Here is a 22,381-nt window from a genome sequence, read left to right as displayed (position 1 = left end):
TCAGTGTGTCCCTTGCACCTCTCAATAATTTCCCCAGTTAAAGACAATGCTTCTGCACCTTTGCTAAGACAGTGTGGTTCTTCCACTCCTGTCTCTTTAAATGGCTTTTCGGAACCTGTATGAGGTCATCCAAAAGTCATTCAACACAGCCTCACCAAACTCTTCTTAGACTCAGGCGTTCACTTTGATGTGTACTGCAGCTACTGCCTTCTGCCATCCCCATCTTTTGAATCCTATAAGCCAAATTCATGTTTTTTTTTTTCAAAGAAACATTCAAATAAAGGGAACCCCTGCTTCCAATGCTTGGAAGGTTTCATTCCTTAACCTGACAGCTTCACTGTGGTGTCCACCAGGGGGTCCTATGAATACCTCCACAGCAATATCTGACAAGCTTTTAGACAAAGTTCCTCGCTGTTGCTTCAGATAACTAGATCTTGAAGAGGATCTACTCAGACTTCATGGCTTACACCTCCTCAAACATAAGAGAAGCTTTTTCTGAAGGTGGGAAGTCCCATACTGAACTAAGCATTTCCATGACACCATCAACAGACATTTGTGTTTTCTGGAACTCTCCAGTCACTGCCTCAACCACCTGATTCAACTCACAACCAAAAGATAATCTGCTGACATCTTAGTACCTTTTTAGAACTAAAGAAAAAAAACATATGACCTCTCTGAAGACATGACACAAACTCATACATAGACAATTGGCCCAAGTGGGTCTGACACCAAGTACACTAAAAGCCCTATCCTTCTACTCAGTTTCATACAGAACCCTCAGAGGTGACCTCTGTCTGGCAAACAAGGCAATCACGGACCCCACCTTGATGGGACTGCTGCACATCTGCAAGTCAAGCTCCACTCGAGTAACTCGCATGTGTGGCCTCAACCTGGTCTGTGACATCAACAGAACTTGTTGGCGGGACAGATTTGTGTCCCAGAGACCCCCCCAATCTATGCAATAAACTCCCTCTCCACGTCAAGAAGAGTACCTCTTTACCCATTTTTAGGCGCAACCTGTATAACTGAATGGGAAACAGAAAATATACCCCTGGGATTCCACCTGTGTCCCTACTGGACAGGGACATCGGGTGCTAACTTGTCTAGACATTAGCTAAACTCTTGGCTAGGCTTATAAGGGTCTCAGGGACAATAGCCTATTAACCTCCAAAGAACACATTCAGTTCTACAAGCACTGCCCCTACAAGAAATAGAAAAGCAGCAACCAATACCACAGAAGTTAAAAAACTTACAAAGTCAGCTTACAAGTATACTCAAGCATTTGCAATTGTCAAGTACACATCTAAATACTTACCGTTAGAACGCAGATAACTGAGGGACACTAGAGTAGTTATTCTCAAGACAAATTAAAGCAGTGGAGCAAATTCATTAATAGTATGAAGGCACATAGTAAACTAACGAATTACTCACAGAAACAAATGTGGTTCCCAGGCACAGAAGCACAGAAAGAAAATACTATTTTTGAGAACCTTTGTAAGATTGCACTTACCATAACAGTTAGTAAATGTTCTAATTCCGCACTGTTGCAATAGCCTTGCCCTAACCAGAATACAGCCACCATCCAGTCTTCAAAAACCTCAGTCTCCGTTCTTCCCACATCTATACTCTGCTGATTGGCCGGCCCCTCAGCAGTCAGAGTGTAGACAACGCCAGGAATTTATTGCCAAACAGACAGAACACTTACTTGTCCAGAAACCCCCAAAGGATATAAACATATAACTGTTTACCCCAAAAAATAACTACATATAGTAGAAGAGGTGTGTGTGTGTCTACTGCAGCAGAAAAGGGAGGAAGGTGGGAGTGGATACTGCAGCAGTGAGGAATTCAAACAGCTACAGTTAAGATTAAGTAATGAACATAGTATAGTGTGAAAGTAGAATTCTCACTACTGCAGTTCCATCTAGCTATTTAAGTTGATTACCACAGCTTATCCAACCCAGGAGAAAGGAAGGATAAAGTTCCTGGAGAATGGCCATAGCAAAGACAGTCCTGGAACTGGAAAAGGAATCGAATATGCAATGTCTTGTAAAAGTATGTACAGAGGACCATGTAATTCCTGCTAGAATGCTTCTAGAGTCCACCCCTTTCCTATACACTATCAAAGAAAATTAGAATGTGACTTAATACTGCTTGGAAAATGTTTTACCAAGGTGGAAATCACAAAAAATTATACAATAAGGAAAACCAAATGGAATGGTCTGAAATTACACAGGCTGTCCCTTTCTAGTCCCATACTAGGGATTCCATACCTGAACAGCTTTCCTAAACCACTCAATACTGACAATGTAATAACAAAATAAAAAAGCATGCCAACAGTATACTGAATTTGTTCTCATTGCCATTCAAATTCTGAAAGAAATGATGGAGATAGATGGCTAGATTCCAGGTACATTTTAAAATTAGTAAGGGTATACATATTCATAAGTGTATACTAGGCTAACAACCACTACGGCCCTTAAAAGCCATGGAACCCAAATGTGACAGACAAATTTGATTTACAGAAGGTGATTTGCTGACTGCCTCTGTCTATCATGGATATAGGAGCCAGAACAGGGGTGAATTTCCAGATAACAATCCATGGATCCAAACTGCACTTAAATAAGGATAGGGATAAAGATTCAAGAAAAAGGGAATTATCTGAGAAACATATCTGTCTCTCCAACAAGTCCTATTTATGTTGCAAGCAAAATTTAGGCCTTTTAATCTAGTAGTTCTGATGCTGTTTGTTCTGCAGACGTGCAAAAGATTAATCAAAACAGAGCCCAGGGATGCCTTGTATGCCAGGCAAAGATCACTTCGTAGAAGTCTGTAAGATACTGAGCAAAGAGACAGGGCTTTGAGGTGATCAGTGTAGGACACTGTTTACTCCTTGTATTCTTTTTGTAAGGAACCTTTGTGGACGTTCCATTTGCTGCATGTGTCTGGTCAAGTCCATCCCCAAGGGGGCATTACACTCTATGATTGTCCTGTTGAGGGCTAACTACAGTGGAATGATGACCTCTCTGGACCTAGATGCCATGCCCTTGCTTATATGTTCAGCAACACAGAAGGATTTCCTTACCACCTTGGACACATGTTGGTCGAAGGCTAGGTTACTATCTATACGAGTTTCCAGATCCCTCACTAGCAAATCAATTTTTAAGGGTATTTTATTGATGACATAGCTACCCAGAGAAGCAGACTTCCCAGAAGGTACTATAATGCATTTGTTGGTACTGAGTTTTAAGCCATGACTTTGACACCAAACATCTGTCTATATTAGACCTTCCTGAAGGGTGTTCTCGTCTTGGAGGGATTCAATAACTGTTCCCAGTTTGCAATCATCTGCAAACTTGGTTAGTCAGAAGACTTTGACACTGACACTGACTCTGACATCCGAGAAGTGGACACCAAAAGTGGAGTGGGCCTAACACAGAGCTCTGGGGGACTACACTGGTGGCCAGCTTCTTTGTGTACGTGGCCTCACTGATTATAACCTCCTGAGACTTATCAGTGAGCCAGCTACTTATCCATCATGTTATAAACAGGATTAAACCTAGTTCTGTAAGTTTGCTGACAATGCCTGAGTGAGGATTGTATCAAATGTCTTAGCCATTGACATGGCTGCATTGAGGCTGCTGTATTTACCAGAAACAGCCTCTATGCAGCCACGGACATAGTTGAACACAGTTCTGAGAACAATTCAGCATAGGCTGGAGTGTTCTCGGGGTTTAGAGGGTCACTGAATTTTGAAAAAACATCACTTAAAAACAGGTAATTTGCATTGTAATACTTTCTAACTGTTAATGGTTTTAATGGGATTACGCAGTTGATTTTGATTTGAAAGGAGACAGCTTCATGATCAGACTTTACCAAGGAGGACAAGACGCTTGGGGGGGGGGGGTAGGTGGCATTCTCCCATATTTGTGAGTACAAGGTCCAGTATGTTGGAGCCTTGAGTGGGTGTATTCACTATTTGATCAACGTTGTTTATAATTACAAAGTCCAGGAATCTCTGAGCCTATAATTTTAAGGCCATGTAGGACTCCTAATCTATAGAGGGACAACAGAAGTCTCCCATGAGTAGGGTGCCAGGTTGGATGTCAAGTGTGTCCAGTAGGTCTAAGTATGCATTGTAAGCTTCCTGGAACATGGAGGGTGACCTACAAGCTGGCTAGATTATGGGACATGATTTTGTCTATGGTAAACTGCACATGGAGGAACTCAAGCATGTCATCATGTCTGACCACCCTTGCCTGTTACTTGATGTATAGTCAGACTCCTCCATATTTAGCCTCTGTCTGTGCAGCTTCTGGTCTGAAGTGTGGAAGGTACTGAAACCTCGCACTGCCAGTGTGATGACTGCTACTTTAAAGCATGTCTCAGTAAATACAGTTGTGTAAAATCTTACCATAACAGTAGTCGTCCTTTTCTTCACTGTTGCGGTATTCATAACATTAGGGATTCCCCTGACAAGGGTGGCCCAACATCCAGCCAGTATACCAAAGCCTTTAGGTTGCTTTAAGGTATGCCATACGTCACACATATGATCCTTGTGTAGAGTAGGGCATAAAGGTGATATCTGGATGTACTATCCTCAGAACTGAGAGCCCCAGTAGGATCGTCAGTCCAAGGAAAAGAAAAAGGTAACCAGTACATTCGGAAGGCAAATTGTACCAGGGGGAGGAGGGAGGGAATGAACATTGCAACCGTGAAGAGAAGGATGTCTACAGTTATGGTAAAATTTTACAGAGCTGTATTATACCCTTCCATTTTGCTGTTGTAGTACTTGTAACATTACGAAGAGTGCCAAAACTTAAGAAGAAACTTGGAAAGGCCAGCACAGCCCTCTAAGCAGCCATGAAGGATGGCCGTAACAAAACCAGCTCTAGCTCTGAAGATTCCATCCAACTTGTAGTGCTTGGTAAATGTATGTACAGAAGTCCAGGAAGCTACCTCAAGTATAGAGTTAGTATCCAAACTCTTGAAAATAGCACCAGAAGAAGCCACAGCCCTAGTAGAATGAGCCTTAACAGAACAAGGAAGGCTTTACCATGAAAGGAATAACAAAAATAAACAGCATTTGAGATGCAATAAGAAATAGTTTGCTTGGATATAGCTAATCCTAAGGACCTAGGATGAAAGTAAACAAAAAGCTGATCAGATTTCCTAATAGTCTTACCTAAATAACATCCGAGTTGTCTATGAACATCCAACATGTGCAGCACCTTCTCACTGGCAGATTGCGGAAAAGGGAAAAAAGTGCGCAAATGAACAGATTGGTTAAGGAATAACTCATTCACCACCTTGGGCATAAAAGGAGGATTAGTACGCAAGGACACCCTATCCTTCTGAAACACCAAAATAGAAGGACAAGCCATAAGGGCTTGAACCTCACACACCTGTCTGGCAGAAAGAGAGGCTAACAAAAGTATATTCTTCCAAGAGCAATGCTGCAAGGAAGATGAAGCTGCAGACTCAAAAGAAGCCTGAGTCAATTTTTCCAAAACAAATTAAGATCACAGGGAGGAGGAACAGACTTCCTGGAGGCCTAACATGAAGTGCGCCTTTTAGGAATTGTTTAGCCTCAAATCTAGAGGCTAAAAGAGGAGATAAAGGCAGACAAGCAGAAACAGCTGATAAGTGGGCCTTAACAGATAAATAAGCCAACCCAGCATTGAACAATTCACACACAACACAGAAACAAAGGAACATCCACAAAAAGTTGATCCAGGTTATGAGGAAAAACAGCAAACAGAAAACCTCTTCCATTTGGACAAGCAGGATTTCCTGGCATTGGGCTGCCTAGTGTCCACCAGGACCCCAAGCATGTCCTTAGGAAAAAAGGTGTCTGTGGAATCAAACTCCTATCACCCACAGTGTCAGTTGAAGAGTGGACAGGTGGGGAAGAATGAGAGATTCATTGTCTTGTGCGAGCAGGTCCACCCTGTGAGGTAACTTGTGATGACTGCCCTTGGCTAAATGCAGAGGAAGAGGCAACCAATGCTGTCTTAGCCAAAAGGGACTCACCAACAAGCTTTTGGGAGCATCCTGTTGAATTAATTTTTAACAGGACTTTTGGAATGACGGGAAGGGGAGGAAAAACATAAAGAAACATCCCCTTCCAAGAAAAAGATAGGGCATCCACCTTCCAAACCAAAGAACCTGAGATTCCGGCACAAAATAGAGGAAGTTGTCAGTTCAGACGGGAGGCAAAGAGATCTTTTTGAGGAGTACCCCACTCGTGGACAATGTCCAGAAACACATCCCTGTGAAGCATCCATTCATGGGATTGAGTTAAGGACCTGCTCAGAGTGTCTGCCACAATGCTTTGACCTGAGGGATGTAAACTGCCTAAAGAGTCACTTGATACTGGACTGCAAGATCCCACACTGGGAGTGCCAACCTGCAAAGGAAGATAAGATCTTGTCCGCCTACCCCCACCCCCCACCCCACCCCCCATTTCTTTACATATCACATCACTGTTGTATTGTCTGTAAATACTTTGAGAGGTTTGGAGGAGAAAAGAGGATGAAAAGCCTGAAGCACCAGCAGAAGAGCTCTCATCTCTTTGATACTGATGTGCTCTTTCCACTGAAGAGACGACTACCCCGCCTGCACTTTTAGAGAGCCAAAAGCTGCTCCCCATCCCATGTGTAAAGATTCTGTGAACAGCTCCTGATAGGGAAGAGGGGGATGAAAGGGGAATCCTTGATTCAGAGACAACTGCTGGAACCACCAGTGAAGCGCCTTCTTGAGACAAGGCAAAAGAGGAACAACAAAGTCTAGGGGATGCACATTTTGAAGTCAAACTGACTTCAGGAACCACTGAAACTTTCTCATGTGGAGTTTGGCCAGAGGGAATATAGGGACAGTGGATGCCAAGAATCCCACAGCTCTCAAAACTCGGCTGTAAAAGACACCAGAGGAAGAAGAGTTTGAAAGAAAGAAATGAATGTCAAGGCCTGAGGAAGAGGCATGGATGCTAGGATAGGCACTGCCTGGTTCCTGTACCCCAGAAAAACATGGTCTTGAGAAGGAATCAAAGAAGGAGTTTATTGTGAACCCCAAGCTTTGCAGAAGAGAAATGGCAAAATGAAGGTTTTACAACAGGGCATCCTGGCTAAGATGTCTGAAACAGGTCGTCTTCCAAGTAAGGAAATACTTGGATCCCCTGAATCCTGCAAAAAGTAATCACAGGGGCGAGGCATTTGGTGAATACCCTTCGGGCAGTAGAAAGGCCAAAGGGCAAACCAGAGAACTGATAATGCCAGTAAGCAACAGAGAAATGTAAAAACTTCCTGAAAAGAGGGTAGATCAGGATATGGAGATAAGCATCCTTTGAGATCCACAGACACCATATATGCCTGAGGAAGCAAAGTCAAGTACCCTCTTTTCTGGGTACTAGAAACATCCTGGAGTAACCCCCCTCCCTTTGGCACACAGGCACCTCTTGAATAGTACTCCGAGTCAAAAGGTCCCAAAGCACCTCTGGAAATAAAGAAAGTTGTTCCTGATGGGGCTGGGAAACACCCATAAAAGGGGGAAGGTGTTTCCAAACCATGAAATACCCTGGCGAACAATGGACAGGACCCAGGAATCCTTATCTGTAGCCAAACAGGAAGAGAGAGAGAGAGATGGACGAAGAGAAAGAAAGTGGCTGGGAAGAATGGGATAGTCAGACAGCACCTGGTTTATCTGGAAAAAGAGACTTCTGGGGCACTGAAGTCTGGGTAGCCTTAGCAGGAGGAGCTTGCTTGCCACCCTTTTTACCCTTAGAAGGAGGGCGAGATTGACTACGAAAAAAGGCTGGCTTATTTAGGTAGTTTCTCTGAAATTTAGGCACAGGAGAGAAAAACATATGTTTAAGTTCCTGTAAAGTCTTGCCCTTATCCTGAAGGGACTTAAACATAAAAACAGCAGCAGCTTCACTTAACAAGTGTTTACTGTCAAGAGTGGCATCCATCAACTTAGCCTTAGGGTCTTCAGCATATGTCCTATGTCAAAAGACTGAAATCACTGTCACTATATTCTGTGTCTTGCAGACTACTCAGAGTCAACCTCGGTTTTGCAAATAAAGGAATCTTAGATCCTGCACTAATGGCAATGCTGCACATTTGTAAATCAAATGGTATAAAATGCACTCTCTCTCTCTCTCTCTCTCTCTAGGGAACTTAACCTAGTATGTGACATCAACAGAACTTGCTGGAGAGACAAATATGTCTCACAACGGTTACTTCTCTTCTGGAACAAACATTCAATTCAGGTGACTTAGCCTTAGGGTCTTCAGCATATGTCCTATGTTGACAGACTGAAATCACTGTCACTATTATGGACTACTCAGAGGCAACCTCTGCTTTGCAAATAAAGGAATCTCAGCTCCTGCACTAATGGCAATGTTGCACATTTGTAAATCAAATGGTATAAAATGCACTCTCTCTCTCTAGGGAACTTAACCTAGTATGTGACATCAACAGAACTTGCTGGACATACAAATATGTCTCACAGAGGTTGCTTCTCTTCTGGAACAAACATCCAATTCAGGTGAAACAGAGCCACTCACTGACCCTATTTAAACGTAATTTGGATGACTGGATGAGAAACCATAAATTCACCCCAGGAGTTTCACTTCTGTCCCTCTTTGGCAGGGGCAGTAGTTGCTGACTTAGTTCCGCTTAATACCTTGATATTCTTGGGAACAAGGGTTGTACTTTATTAGGCTTGTAAGGGCCCTAGGTCGGTCATTAGGCTTGTAACATCCTATGATCCTATAAATATCATCAGGTAAAGGTTGAAGCCTAAGCCAAGAATACCTCCACATCACTGACCCAAAAGCAGCAGCCCTAGGGGAAGCATCTGCTGCATCATAACTACACTTGATGGAATGACGAGACATCTGGAAGGAAGTCCCTAACAGGGAAAGAGCTGAAGATTTGCCCTCAGAGTCTGGAAGATCTGAAATAACCTGATAAACGTGGGAGAGGACAGACAACAAATACCTGGACATATGGGTCTGATAATTAACAGCTCTGAAAGCCAAAGCAGCAGAGATGTAAACCTTCTTCCCTAGCCTTTCCATGGTCCTGCTAGCCTTATCAGAGGGCAGTAATTTGGGATTAGGAAGCAATTGAGAGGGCTTGTCAGAAGTTGCAGACACCAATAAGGGGTCAGCAGAAGGACATTTGCACAAAAATGTACAGTCCTTAGGCCCTACAGAATCTATCAGGTGGGTTGACAGTCTGGAGCCTTAGAAGATGCATCCAACAAGGCAGCCAAAACAGAAGGAACAGCAGACGGTTTAGGAGATTCCATCTGCAGCAACTCATAATATCTTTAATTTACATCAGAAACCTGAGCACAATTCCATTTAAAGGACTCCATTATCCTGGAGATAGTGTCCACAAAAGAAATACTTTCAAAGAGAGGATCAGGACTGGCAGATTCATCTTCCTCTGATCTACAGTCCAAAGGAGAAGGAATCTGAGAAGAGTAAGCAAGGATTCCTCATCTGAACCCAGCTCCTCCTCACAGGAATCCTATTCCCTGGGTCTTTTAAGGGGAGTAGAGGACCAAGGGCAGACTGGAAAAGAAACTCCCTGAGGGGTTTCAATGCCATTAAAGCATTAAACAAACCCTGAGTGAAGGACTGCCCTTCACTTTGCAGATCCTTAGGAGCAGGAGTGATATGTTTAGTGTTTTGCTTTTTCCTTCAATGGGACATCCGCCTTATAAAATATGGAAGGCTCTGACCCAGGACGGCACTCAGTGATGCTAGTAGGGACTTTTTCTATGACTAATATTTGATGAGCACCCCTAGGCCCCTTGGAGATAATCAGTTGTGGTTCCCCTGGACCATCTGAAACGGGTGTCTGCAATGCTTCCTCGTACATGCTTAAAGTCGGATCCCTGCCAGCCTCCAACCAGTCATGGCACAGGAATCCACCGATAAAGCCGGGTGAACCTCTGGGCATTTACTCACCTCAGGAGAGATGTTCGGTGGAGGCTAAACAGCAGAAGATTCTGGCCTAGGCCTCCTGGCCTTCTTCTTCACTGACAGCTGTCCCTCAGAGCAGGAAGTACCTGCCACTGTGTCTTTCACAAGAAGCTTAAGATGCTGATTTTCATGTTACAGCACCAAACAAAACAGTCTACTATGAAGGATTTTAGGTACAAAGGCCTGATGTGTGGAACATGACGTATGATCATGAGAGGCACCTAGGCAAAAAAGACACTGGTTGTGGTGGTCTTTATGGAGAATCTGCCTCCCACACTGGCGGTTATCCTTCTTGGATGACATGAAACCCCACACGCAACAACAAAAATGGATAAATAAAAAAGAACCCTAACAAGGCACTTATCTGCAACAGCTTTGTGAACCAGCAACAGAAACGGGTTGAGACAAACAATCAAGCAATGGTGTTCACACTGGTAGCATAGTTCTAAGGATGGTACATCCATACATCATCTTTATGCCTTACCCTACGCAAGGAGCATATTTGTGCTGTAAGGCATATCTTAAAGCAACCCAAAGACTTTGGTATACTGGCCAAATGTCTGGCCACCCTTGTCAGGGGATCCTAATGTTATGAATACTGCAACAGTGAAATGGAAGGACATTTTTACACACATCCATATTCTTCAGTGTGAGGAGGGCTTGGAAGGAGTGTTACTTTTTTTTTAACTAGGCTACTGGCATTGAGCAAACACCTTGCAGTTCCACCGAGTTGATTTTGCTATGTTGGTGGGTCTGTCAATTCGACATTGCCTAAAAAAGGCACTACAGGGGTGGACAAAGCCTTAGCCAGTATTCGAAAACCTAGAGTGGAAATGGGAATGTGAGGATATTAGATATCATTATCTGTGCTAGCATGACTGGCTGAAGTTTTGTAAATACTTGTAAATAACTGTAAATTATCCTGTGTTATATATGCCAGCATGACTAGCTATAATCTTGTAAATAAGTTTATGTTTTTTGATTATTACTTTGATTTATAGAAGACAGATCCGTGGTGGTGGTGCTGCGGTAGCATTGTTGCCTCACAGTAAAACGTTTTATTTTTAATTCTCAGCTAGAGCGTCTTCTGTGTGGAGACATGCGTGAATGGGCGTACCTTCGTTGAAGGTTGTGCGTCACGGCTGGTAACTCGGCAAGTAAAAATCAACTACCAATCATTAGCGGACTGGAGTTCCACTGTGGCGACCCCTAACCGGGAAAAGCCAAAAGACACAAACAAAACTTTGATTTATATAAGATGTTTAAATCAAACAGTGTTCTTCGGGCTGACCAAATGTGCATGTTTTTAAAAAAAAAAAAAAAAAAAGAATTCTGAATACAGGTTATGCCAGTCAACTGACCTAAATGTGATGTTATCGTGTGCCAGAGCTGAAAGGAATACAATCTCCACAGCAGCTGTTTGGTTTACCTTTTAAAGTCTGATATGAGAGAGTAGAATTCTCATAACAGCTTCCTGTGACTTAAAAAAATTTGCTATAAAAGCAGGTGCTGAGTCAGTTAGTTCAGTAGTTGTTGCAGTCGCTCAGTTGTTGTCCAGTTGTCAGCTGTTTTCCAGAAAAGTAGTTATCATTCAGAGATTTCTGAGCTGTTCAGCAGAAATAGTAGAAGTTATTATTCCAGTCACTGAGGACCAGACAACAACCTGAAGAGTGGGCATAAATTCTTATCTTGCCTGGCAAAAGTAAGAGTATTATCTTGCCTTGCTGAGTAAATTAGATTAGACAGGGACAGTTAATCTTTAGATAATTAAGGAAATGCAGTTAAAGCTTTTTTTACAATCAGCGTGAAACCAATAATACAGTGTTATTTTCATAATTCCTGTGTGTGAAACTATGTGGTTTGTTCAGCGTATACATGTTTTAAAATATTTTACTACCTTTTATTGTGCCGGGTTATTTTAATAGTTTTAGTAACCTGAGTGTATTTATACTTATTGTGACAACACCTGGGCCACTCCAAAAAGCCTAACTGCTTGGATTACATACTACCATCTATATCAATATTTATTTTACCCAATATAATTAACACCCCTTTTAAAGGGTATTGTGGACTTGACTGGTGGCAGCCATTACCCTGTAATTTGGGAACGAGTACATAGCAGATAAATCCGTGCCGGTCTTTTTCAAGAGTGTTTGCATGTGTGAATATCAAATACTTAAGAGTGAGTGGGTCAAACACCTAGAAATGGGACACAGTGCTCTGCAGTAGTTATTGTGAAGACTCATCTGGGGACCTGGAGTGAAGCATATAGTCCAGTCCCAGGTTTGTAGCCTGTTCCTGGTGTATTCTTAGGGGAAACTGTGTATTTCTATTCCTGCTTTCAGTGACGCTCCCTTAATGGAGACAGTGGTGAGGATTGAGGCTTCTCAGTTACTGACCCAGGTTTAAGTGGGGTTGGCACATTATTTGGAGGCAGTGGTGTGGGATTTTAATTGAGATTTAGTAGTCTGTAGGTAGTTGTCACTGAGGTGTGCACTCTCAACAGCCGCAAGATAAACATACAGAGTTTCATTTCACAACAGTTCTAATTATTATTTAGTCAGTTTAGTCAGGGACAGCAGGCACAGATGTTAGCAGAGGATTACAGCAAGCTGGCAAGGAACCAGTTGGCCAAGGAGTGCAAGTCAAAGGACTGGTGCATGCCATCCTTATTAAGGATGCAATGACCTCAGCCTAAGTCGCAGCCGCAGAGCAGACAGCAGCTCTGAGGATATCCAGTTTGGAGATGGGGATATGCAGCCTTCCAAGAAAAGACAGTGCACCTTTTCCTCAGAGGACTTAAAAATTCATCTGGAGTTAAAGAGACTTGAACTGGAAGCTGAGAAGAAGCACAGTCAGTATGAAATGCACCATTTGGAGACTGAAGAGAGACTGCAACTGAAAGCCAACCATTTGAAGACCGAGGAGAGACTGCAACATTTGGAGATGGAAGAAAATGAAAAGCAGAGACAGCATGAAAAGGAGCTTCTAACCCTTTGACAGGGTCATGGGGGTAATGGGAAGGGAATGACCGAAACCCATAAGCCATAAAGGTTAGTAAATTATTTCCTCAGAACAGGGAGGGGGATGACTTTGATGGTTTTATTTATATATTTGAGAGGGTATGTAGACAATGGGTCTATATTAGAACATCGAAAGTTCATTATTTGGAATATTCTAACATCGAACCCTATTCAGCGAACACTGACAACATCGAACATTCAGAACAGCGAATTTTTTCCTAGGGAAAAAAATTGCTGTTCCAAAACACATACACACAGCACAAGCACACCAAACAAACAGCAATCCACACACATACGTCCAAAATCTTGCAGCTAACCCTACACTAAACTGCACAAACACCACTAACTATCTACTTACCTTAACCCAAACCCTAACCTTAAGGTCCATCACTATCGCACACTCACCTCACCCGTGCCCTAACCCTAACTCACCTAACCCTCACGTCCACACACATACACACACACATACCTACCTCGCGCCCTAACTCACCTAACCCACGCCCAATCACACACTTACCTGAACCCGACCCGTAACTTTCCACCACAGTGCTGAAAATAGCGAAACGACAGAAACGGACAACCAAATTCTTTCCCCTAGGAAAAAATTTGGTTATCTGTCGTTTCGCTATTTTCAGCGTTCACTGAATAGGGTTTGATGTTAGAACATTCAAAATAATGAACTTTTGACATTCTAATATAACCCGTAGACAATACAATGTTGACCAAGAGTTCAGTGTACAGTTCCTGTTCCCCTTACTCTATGGTAGAGCTGTTCATGCAACTGCTAAATTGCCTGATACTGACTGCTTGAATTCTGACCATGTAAAACAATGTTTACTGGACTGTTTTGAATTAACTCCTGAAATGTATAGAAAAAAGTTCCATGAACACAAACGCAAGGCAGATGAAAGTGTGGGTGATTACACTGTTGATTTAAGTACTTACTTTACAGGTGGGTGAGGGAGTGTCAGTTCACCACTTTTAGAAGACTGGCAGACCTTTTGGTGAGGGAACAAGCTCTGAGAACTTTGCCTGAGGACATGAGAATCTAGTAGGCAGACCATGTGTGCAACTGTGCAAATGAGTAAGGGAGAAAAGGGGATCTCTACTTGACAAGTAGGACACCACTGCATAAGAAAGGGATACCCAGTGCTGCACATGGACCTAAGGGAACCCATGGGGGCAGCCTAAACCACTCCAGCAGAGTTCACCAGTAACAGGGGGCGCCACTAGTTGAAGCACAAGGTCAGGATCAGGGACTAGATGTTCCAAATGTAATCAGGCAGGCCATGTAGCATACACACATCCATGAAGCAAGGTGAGAAACAAAAGGTGAGGGAGGCAGTGGCAAGTTGTCTGGAAACAACAGATATGCCAAATTATCACCAAAAATTGTATCCTATCTTACTGGATGGAAGACAGGCCACTACTAAGGGAGACACAGCTTTTGATATAACTGCTGTGAAGCCTGCAGTGGTTAAGGAGGAGCAGTACTTGCTTGGGCGGTCCACACCAGTCAGAGCTTTGTGGGGGACCCCATTCCAAATACTTTTGGCCAGTGTTCAACTTGACTGGGAGGGTGGAAAAGGAAACAAGCAGGCAGGTGTGTTTGAGGATATCCCTGCAGATGTCTTAATAGGGAATGATTCTGACAGTGTAGTACATTGTTGTCCATGCAGTGACACACAGTCAAGCTTGGAGACAGGTATATAGGTCTGGTAGCCTGGGGGAGACCCAGACAGATACTATGCCAGAAGCTAGGGCTGCTGATGTGGTTACTTCAAGGAGGGGACCTTGTAACAGTGAGCTTGATGGTGAACAACAGAGCTGGTGGGTACTGGTGTTCCTGTGGACAAGATGACTGCAAGGACAGAGGTGACAGTGAGGCACTACTGACAGAGACTACAGGGCTTCCTGTAGAAGGGGAACTAAAAGCAGAGTTGAGACAGGAACAACTTTCAGACCCTACCTTACAAGGCTTTAGGGAGGAAGTTAAGGAGGCACCTGATGCTCAAGAAAAGGGGGAGTCTGTATGCTGGAATGGAGAGTGGACCCCTGAGGTAGAGAGTGAAGTAATACAACAGTTGATAGAGCCCAGAGCCTACCATCTGGCACCTCTAGCCATAACCCATAATATTTCTTTTGCAGATAACAAGGGATTACTGTAGACCCCCGAGGAAGGGCTACAGGATGAGGTAATAGTGCCCACAGCTTACCATTTGGCATCTCTAGCCATAGCTCATCACATTCCTTTTACAGGTCATATGGGCATAAAGCGTACCAGAAGACACATTATGCAGAATATTTATTGGCCTGGGATTGCAGAAGATGTTAACAGTGTACTGTAGGACCTGTTGCAATGCCAAAAGATGGGCAGGAAGCAGGGACATAAGTTGTTCCATGTTAACATAATGAAGTCTTATCAAAACAGTGTGCTTAGTATTCACAGTGGATGGCAGGAGGAGTCTGAGGGGGATCCTGACCTTCTCAGCGAGACTTGGACTGACACTTCTGTGGGAGAGGTAGCAATATCTCAGTGGCTATCCCGTAATCAAGTTAAACAAATATGAGCAGTGTTACAGAGATTTGGGAGCATGTTCACCGGGAAACCTGGGTGTACTCACCCAGTGCGGTATCATGTGGCTATGGGATCCCAAAGGCCTATCAAGCAAGCTCCTTATAGGGTGCCTCAATGAGTCAAAGAGACTTTGAAGGAGGAGATAAAGGAGATGTTGGAGCTATGGGTAATGTAGGAGTCCAGTAGTCCTTGGGCTTCCTTAGTAGTATTGGTACCAAAGAAAAATGGTAGTGTAAGGGTCTGTGTAGACTACAGAAAGTTAAACAGTTATGCAGAGTCAGATGCATACCACATGTCTATAACAGATGAAGCTTTAGAACAGCTGGGTGGCACTAAGTATCTGACCACTAGTGATCTGGCCAAGGGATACTGGCAGGTGACCTTCACTCTCATTGCTAGAGAGGTCAACTTTTGTAACATCGTTTGGATTATATGAGTTTACAAGGATGCTCTTTGGGATGAAGAATGCCCCAGCAACCTTCCAGAAGTTAGTAGATCATATCTTAGAAGGAGTAGGACATTATGCTCTTGCTTATTTGGATGACATCGTCATTTACAATCATTCCTGGCAAGAGCATCTTCAACATGTCAGGGAGGTGTTAGGGCAGGGTTGACCATTGAGCCTACTAAGTGTCAGCTGGGTATGGCAGAGGTCTCCTACCTATGACATACAGTAGGGAGTGGTAAGATCAGGCTACAATCTGCCAAAGTGGAAGCTATTTAGGTGTGGCCAGTCTCTGTTACCAAAAGAGGTCTTTCCTAGGGACAGCGGGGTACTATAGGAAATGTGTGCCCATCTACAGTACAATAGCTGCACTCTTTACTGACCTAACAAGGAAAAACAAGCCAAATAAAGCACTGTGGACCACAGATTGTGAGCAGGCATTCCCAGAAGCTTAAAAATGCTTTGGGAGGATTCCCTGTGTAGCCAGTCCAGATTATAGCAAGGAATTTGTTGCACAGGTGGATGCTTCAAATTATGGGGTGGGGGCTGCACTCAGCCAAGTTTCCTCAGATGGAGAAGAGCATCCCATTGTATACCTTAGCCATAGGCTGCAACCCAGGGAGCAATATTATGCAACTATGGAGCAAGAATGCCTAGACATAGTATGGTTCGTAGTGGAGTTTGGTTCATAGTATGGGCACTGGAAAAGCTTCAGCCTTACCTATATGGAAGAAAATTCACCATGTTTACAAAGCATAACCCTTTAACATGGCTAAACAGAGTCAGTAAAAAAATGCCAAGTTACTGAGGTGGAGCACACGGCTAAAGGCATACAATATGATGGTGCAACATTGTAGTAGGATCAATGATGCTAATGCAGACAGACTGTCAACAAGGGGTATGGGTTGATACATTTTCAGTCATCTTCATTTTTCTCAAGCAATGATTTTCCAGGGTCACTTGACAATCTAGCTCAAGTCCTCAAAAATGGGAGAAATGTGAGAATGCTAGATATTGTTATCTGTGCTAGCATGACTGGCTATAGTTTTGTAAATAATTGTAAATTATTCTGTGTTACATATGCCAGCATCACTAGCTATAATTTTGTAAATAAGTTTATGTTTTTGTGATTATTATTTTGATTTATGCAAGATATTTAAATCAAACAGTGTTCTTCTGGCTGACCAAATGTCAATATTAAAAAAAAATAAATAAACACTGAATGTAGGTTATGCCAGTAAGCTGGCCTAGATGTGATGTCATCATGTGCCAGAGCTGAAAGGAATAGAATCTCCACAGCAGCTTTACTTTTTAAAGTCTGATATGAGAGAGTAGAATTCTCATAACAGCTTTTTTGTGACTTTTCAAAAATTCTGCTGTAAAAGCAGGTTCTGAGTCAGTTAAAGTTTAATAGTTGCTCAGTTGTTTTTATTTATTTATTTTACATTTGTTAACCGGGCTAGTCCAACTGGATATATTTCCATTTTCAGTAGAGGCCCGGGGAGAAAAGCTCCAGTAGTAACAAATAACAATTGAAATTAAAAATCAATATTATTACATAGTAAATGAAAGGATTTCAATAAAAAAGAATACTAAAAATACAGGAAGTAAAAAAAAAATACAGGAAGTAATAATAAAATAAAGTAATGCGGTAGCGTTGTCGCCTCACAATTAAGACGTTACTCGTTCAATTCTCAGTTAGAGCGTCTTCTGTGTGGCGACATGCGTGAATGGGCGTTCCTTCGTTGAAGGTTGTGCGTTAGGCCCAGCAAGCCAGCACGTAAAAATCTACTGCCAAATCATTAGCGGACCGGAGTTCCGCTGTGGCGATCCCTAACCGGGAAAAGCCGAAAGACACAAACAAATTTACAATAGTAAAGGTGACAATATGTACAGGATAAATTATTATACATTATGATTCATGTGGACTTTAGAGCATCAAACAGGATAGATTACACCAGTATGTTGAATTGTGTTTAGCAGTTACAGTCCTGCTTCCAAAGAGTGTAAATTAAAGTTATGGTTCTAGAGGAGGAAAGATCAGTAGTGAAGCAGAAGGTCAATCAGGGTTGCTGCAGGGGCACCAGTGTGTTTTGAGATATCTTTTGAGGTTTTGTTTCAAGAGAGGCAGAGAAGAAAGTAAAGTTAGTTCAGTAGGCAGCAGGTTCCAGTTTTTCCCACAGAGTTGGAAAACAGAGAATCTCCAGTCTTGTTGTTAGACATGCTTATGCTAGCAAGAAGTTTTCCAGATCAGTAGTTATCACTCAGAGTTTTGCAGAGCTGTTCAGCAGAAACAGTAGAAGTTATTATTCCAGTCACTGAGGACAAGACAACAGCCTGAAGAGTGGGCATAAATTCTTATCTTGCCTTGAAAAAGTAAGAGTATCATCTTGCCTTGCTGATTTAATTGGATTAGACAGGGACAGTTTAATCTTTAGACAGTTAGGGAACTACAGTTAAATAGTTAGAGTTTTTCTACAATCAATGTGAAACCTATCCTAGTGTTATTTTCATAATTCTCATGTGTGAAACTTTGTGGTTTATTAGAACCAGTTAATCAGTGTATATGTGTTTTACATTATTTTATTTATTATTAAATATTTTGCTACCTTTTACTGTGGCTGGTTATTTAGAAAGTACCTTTAGTAACCTGATAGTGTTTGTGCCAATTGTGATAACACCAGGGCCACTCTGAAAAGCCTTACAGCTTGGATTACATGCTACAGTTTATATCAATATTTATTTTACCCAATATAATTGAACACCCCTTTTGAATGGTAGTGTTGTATTTGGCTGGTGGCAACTGTTACCTTGTAATTTGGGAAAGTGGACATAGCAGGTAAATCTGTGCCTGTCTTTCCCAATAGTGTATGTATGTGTGAATATCAAACAGTGTGCCAAATACCTAGAACTGGGACAAAGTGCTCTGCAGTGATTCGTGTGAAGACTCATTTGGAGACCTGGAGTTAAGCAGTTCCCAGTGTACTCAGGGGAAATTATGTATTTCTATCCCTGCTTTCAGTGACAATCCCTTACCAGAGATAGTGGTGAGGACTGAGGCTCTTTGGTCACTGCCACGGTTTTAAGTAGGATTGTCACAGGGCAGCCTATCCTTGGCAAAGCAAAATGGTCTGTTGGCCATGTCCTCCCAAGTTGACAAATACTGGATCCCTTTAAAATGACACCAGAAAGATAGTTGTTGAAATTAATATTTTTTTGCTCATATTGTGGCATCATCCTTGGTGATGGTAATACACTGCTCAGTGCCAGGCTCACACCATCCTGAGATACATAGTCTGAAAGCTTCACAATGTCTGTCTTCAAACAGTCCTGGGAGATGCATCTAAGGTCATTTACACCTACATGGACTACGATGGAATCATACTGGTACCTGTGGTGTAATGACTTGTGTGGTATGGGTGATTTGGCAGATCCTGGCTCCAGATAAGCGATTAACACTTATCTTCTCTTGTTCGGTCTGTTTAGAGAAGCATCAATACATCTCACGATAAAGTCCCCTATGATGAGTCTCCTGCGAAGTATGTTTGCTTGCGCCTTAGGTGCTTAAGGTTTGGGGCTCCACTAAGAGTGACAATATGTGTGGTGTTAAGTGTTACGTGCCCCCCCCCCCCCAAGTGCTTTGAGTTTGCTAACGCATAGCTCTGACAGTGGTGAGTCTAGGTGATTTTTGTTGTTTAGATTGTTTTTAAATGCCTCAGAATATGTTAGCCTATGTATGTGTTGAGACTATGTGAGGTGGGTGTTGTCAGTGGTTTTGATAACCTGATGTGGATTTGCATAAGAAAGTTCAGCCTCTAGTGTCACTGTGTAAATACATCTCTCGTATACTGTGTCTGTTTCTTTGAAGATTAAATGACTGTCAGTAAATATAACACAACTGCTACATTGTATCACGATACCCATATCCACCAAGCTGGCTACAGAAAAGTCAGAAAACTGCATATCCATAATGTCTAGTCCTTTGATTTGTGAAGTACAAGGGGGTGATGTATTGTGGTTAAAAGACTATTAAGAGTACTTTCTTTGTACAGACTAATAAGGGTGTTTTTATTGGAGCAGATTAAGTGAAACAGTACTAAATTTTACTAACTTTAATGCCTACACAATACTGAATTCTACTAAACTGTAGGTATTGCCATTCAAAGCCCAACTAGCTTCTCTAAGCGTGTTGGCTCACAAGCGGTTTGCATTATATTGCTGCTCTACAGGTTACAGCTTCATGGATCATCCTACAGAGAAAATTTGCTTTCTAGGTGTTTGCTACTGTACAAGGCACTGCTAACCCATGTAAACATAGAAAATGGAAAGCACAACAAAAAAAAAAAACAGAAAACTAATGAGATCTCTGGCCAATAAAATAACTACACCATGAGTCCTTCAGTGTATTTTCTAACTCAGACAGACAAGGCAAACACTTTTTGCCACAAGTTGAATAAACCTAGTCCACATCATGTAAAAACACAGTATAAGAGACCCACAAGTGTAATGTTTACATAAACAACTAGCTGGAAATCCCTCATTGAAGGCAATTTTTAGACTGTAATAGTGACAGGATCAGAATATTGTTTTAACAATTCAGTAAAACGCACACATAAAAGCAGGGAACAAGCAATCACTAAAAATAAGTTATGTGCAATATAGCAATCAAAGTACTTAACTTTCCCCAGATGGCACTGGATACAAGTAAAACACTTCTGGAATGCAGGCTAGGACTACAAGTTTTGCCGAGCTCCAGGAAAATAAGCAGGATGTAGGAAAGGAGGTTTATTCAAGAGCAATATTGGTTTGTTGAGTGGGTGCCCACTCAGTATCATGTGTCAATAAAAAACAGTGAGTGGGAAGAGTACATAACAGCTTATACAGCAGTCAATAGCAATGAAAGAGGGGAGGGAGGGACTTTGGAAATTAAGTAATTATAAGAGGTGTACGACAGAAAACAACAACAGAAGCAGAAGGGTGGGAAGATTGAAAAACTTTTCAAGGAACAAGCATGCTAGCTGCAGAGGTTAGCAGTCAAAGACAACATTGGAGCACCTTCAGAAACTTTAGCTTAATGTATTAGTACGGGGCAGGGCAGACACAGAACTTAAGTAGGTAAATGACAAGCAGAATATAAAACCACTAAAGCACTAACTGGAGCACAGACAATTCTCTCACTACTAAACTTCCACTACACTTTAAGGCACTAGAATATGCAGAAATTGTCCAGTTACACTGTTTATGGGAAAAATGCAGTGATAAATGATTAAGGCACAAATTTGATAGCAGTACACATTTCTGAAACAACTGTGAATTAAGCTACAATACTTTGGCCCAGCAAGACTTAAAAAAGAAAAAGCTTTTACAAGTAATTCTACCTCTGGAAATAGAAGTGCAGAACAGTTAGGGTCCCTGAACAAACTAAAAAGATGCAATCAGAACAAAGCAGAAAATTACAAAGTAGTATCACCACACAGGTCACTAAAAGTACCTTTAAATATTTAAGCAGAACTTAAATAATTAAAACAACTTAATTCTCTTTCCTTTTTCTAAAAAGCTAGTTAGTCACAGTTCCACACCTCTCCAAGTCTTGGATAAAAACTGCTATATGGGGCACTCGTTCTACAGATAACATGTAAAAACAATACAGTTGACAGAACTAAATGCAACCAGGTACAATTTGCAGAAGTCAGAACAATAAACCAGTTAGTCTAACAAACAATGAACCAAAAGCATCCGGAATATCTGATTCAAACATAGACAGAAATAATTGGGGTCTTTTTGCTGGGAAGGTTGTGTCACCTGGATAACAGGTGGCACTACATAAAAAAAAAGCCTCTCTGTAGAAGAGCTTGTGCAAAATCTGCGATGAAGAGGAGAATCCATGAGCAGACATGCTGAAATGGCTGATAAATATCCCTTAACAAAGGAGTAAACAGGCCACAGGATAGGTCCTTAATAAATGGTGAGGAACCAACAAGTCTTCTACACTGGTTAACACAAGACTTCCAAGTAGCAAGATTTCTTTCTTCCTTTAGTCGCTACTGCATGTTCTCATGAAAAGGTGCCTAAAAGGTATTAGAACTGAATCACCCAGACAGTCTGCCGTTATTTCAGAATGGGTTGCATGAAACTCACCCTGTCTTGTGTGAGTAGATCCAATCTGTGAGGAAGCTTGTGATAACTGTCCCTAGCTAATTCTGTAAGAAGGAAGTCACCACAATATTTTTTGGAGAGTCCATCTGAATCTTTAGACTGACCCTGGATATCACAGGAAAGGGGGGAAATGCATCTGTTTTCCAGGCCTGCTTGCTAGGAGCCCTGGTGTAGAATTAACTTAG

At 42.1% G+C, this 22,381-nt stretch overlaps 1 protein-coding gene across 1 annotated transcript in view; it reads right to left on the bottom strand.

The window, feature by feature from the left end:
- The window catches only part of LOC122813695 (zinc finger protein 160-like), a 369,040-nt gene that overhangs the window by 312,006 nt on the left and 34,653 nt on the right, over nucleotides 1-22,381 (bottom strand). The gene's annotated exons all lie outside the window — the stretch shown is intronic.

Source organism: Protopterus annectens, chromosome 10.part0, assembly GCF_019279795.1.
Source record: "Protopterus annectens isolate FY-2018-M chromosome 10.part0, PAN1.0, whole genome shotgun sequence".
Classification (NCBI taxonomy): domain Eukaryota; kingdom Metazoa; phylum Chordata; order Ceratodontiformes; family Protopteridae; genus Protopterus; species Protopterus annectens.
The sequence above is the reverse complement of the archived record's forward strand: the minus strand, read 5'-3'. Positions and strand labels throughout refer to the sequence as shown.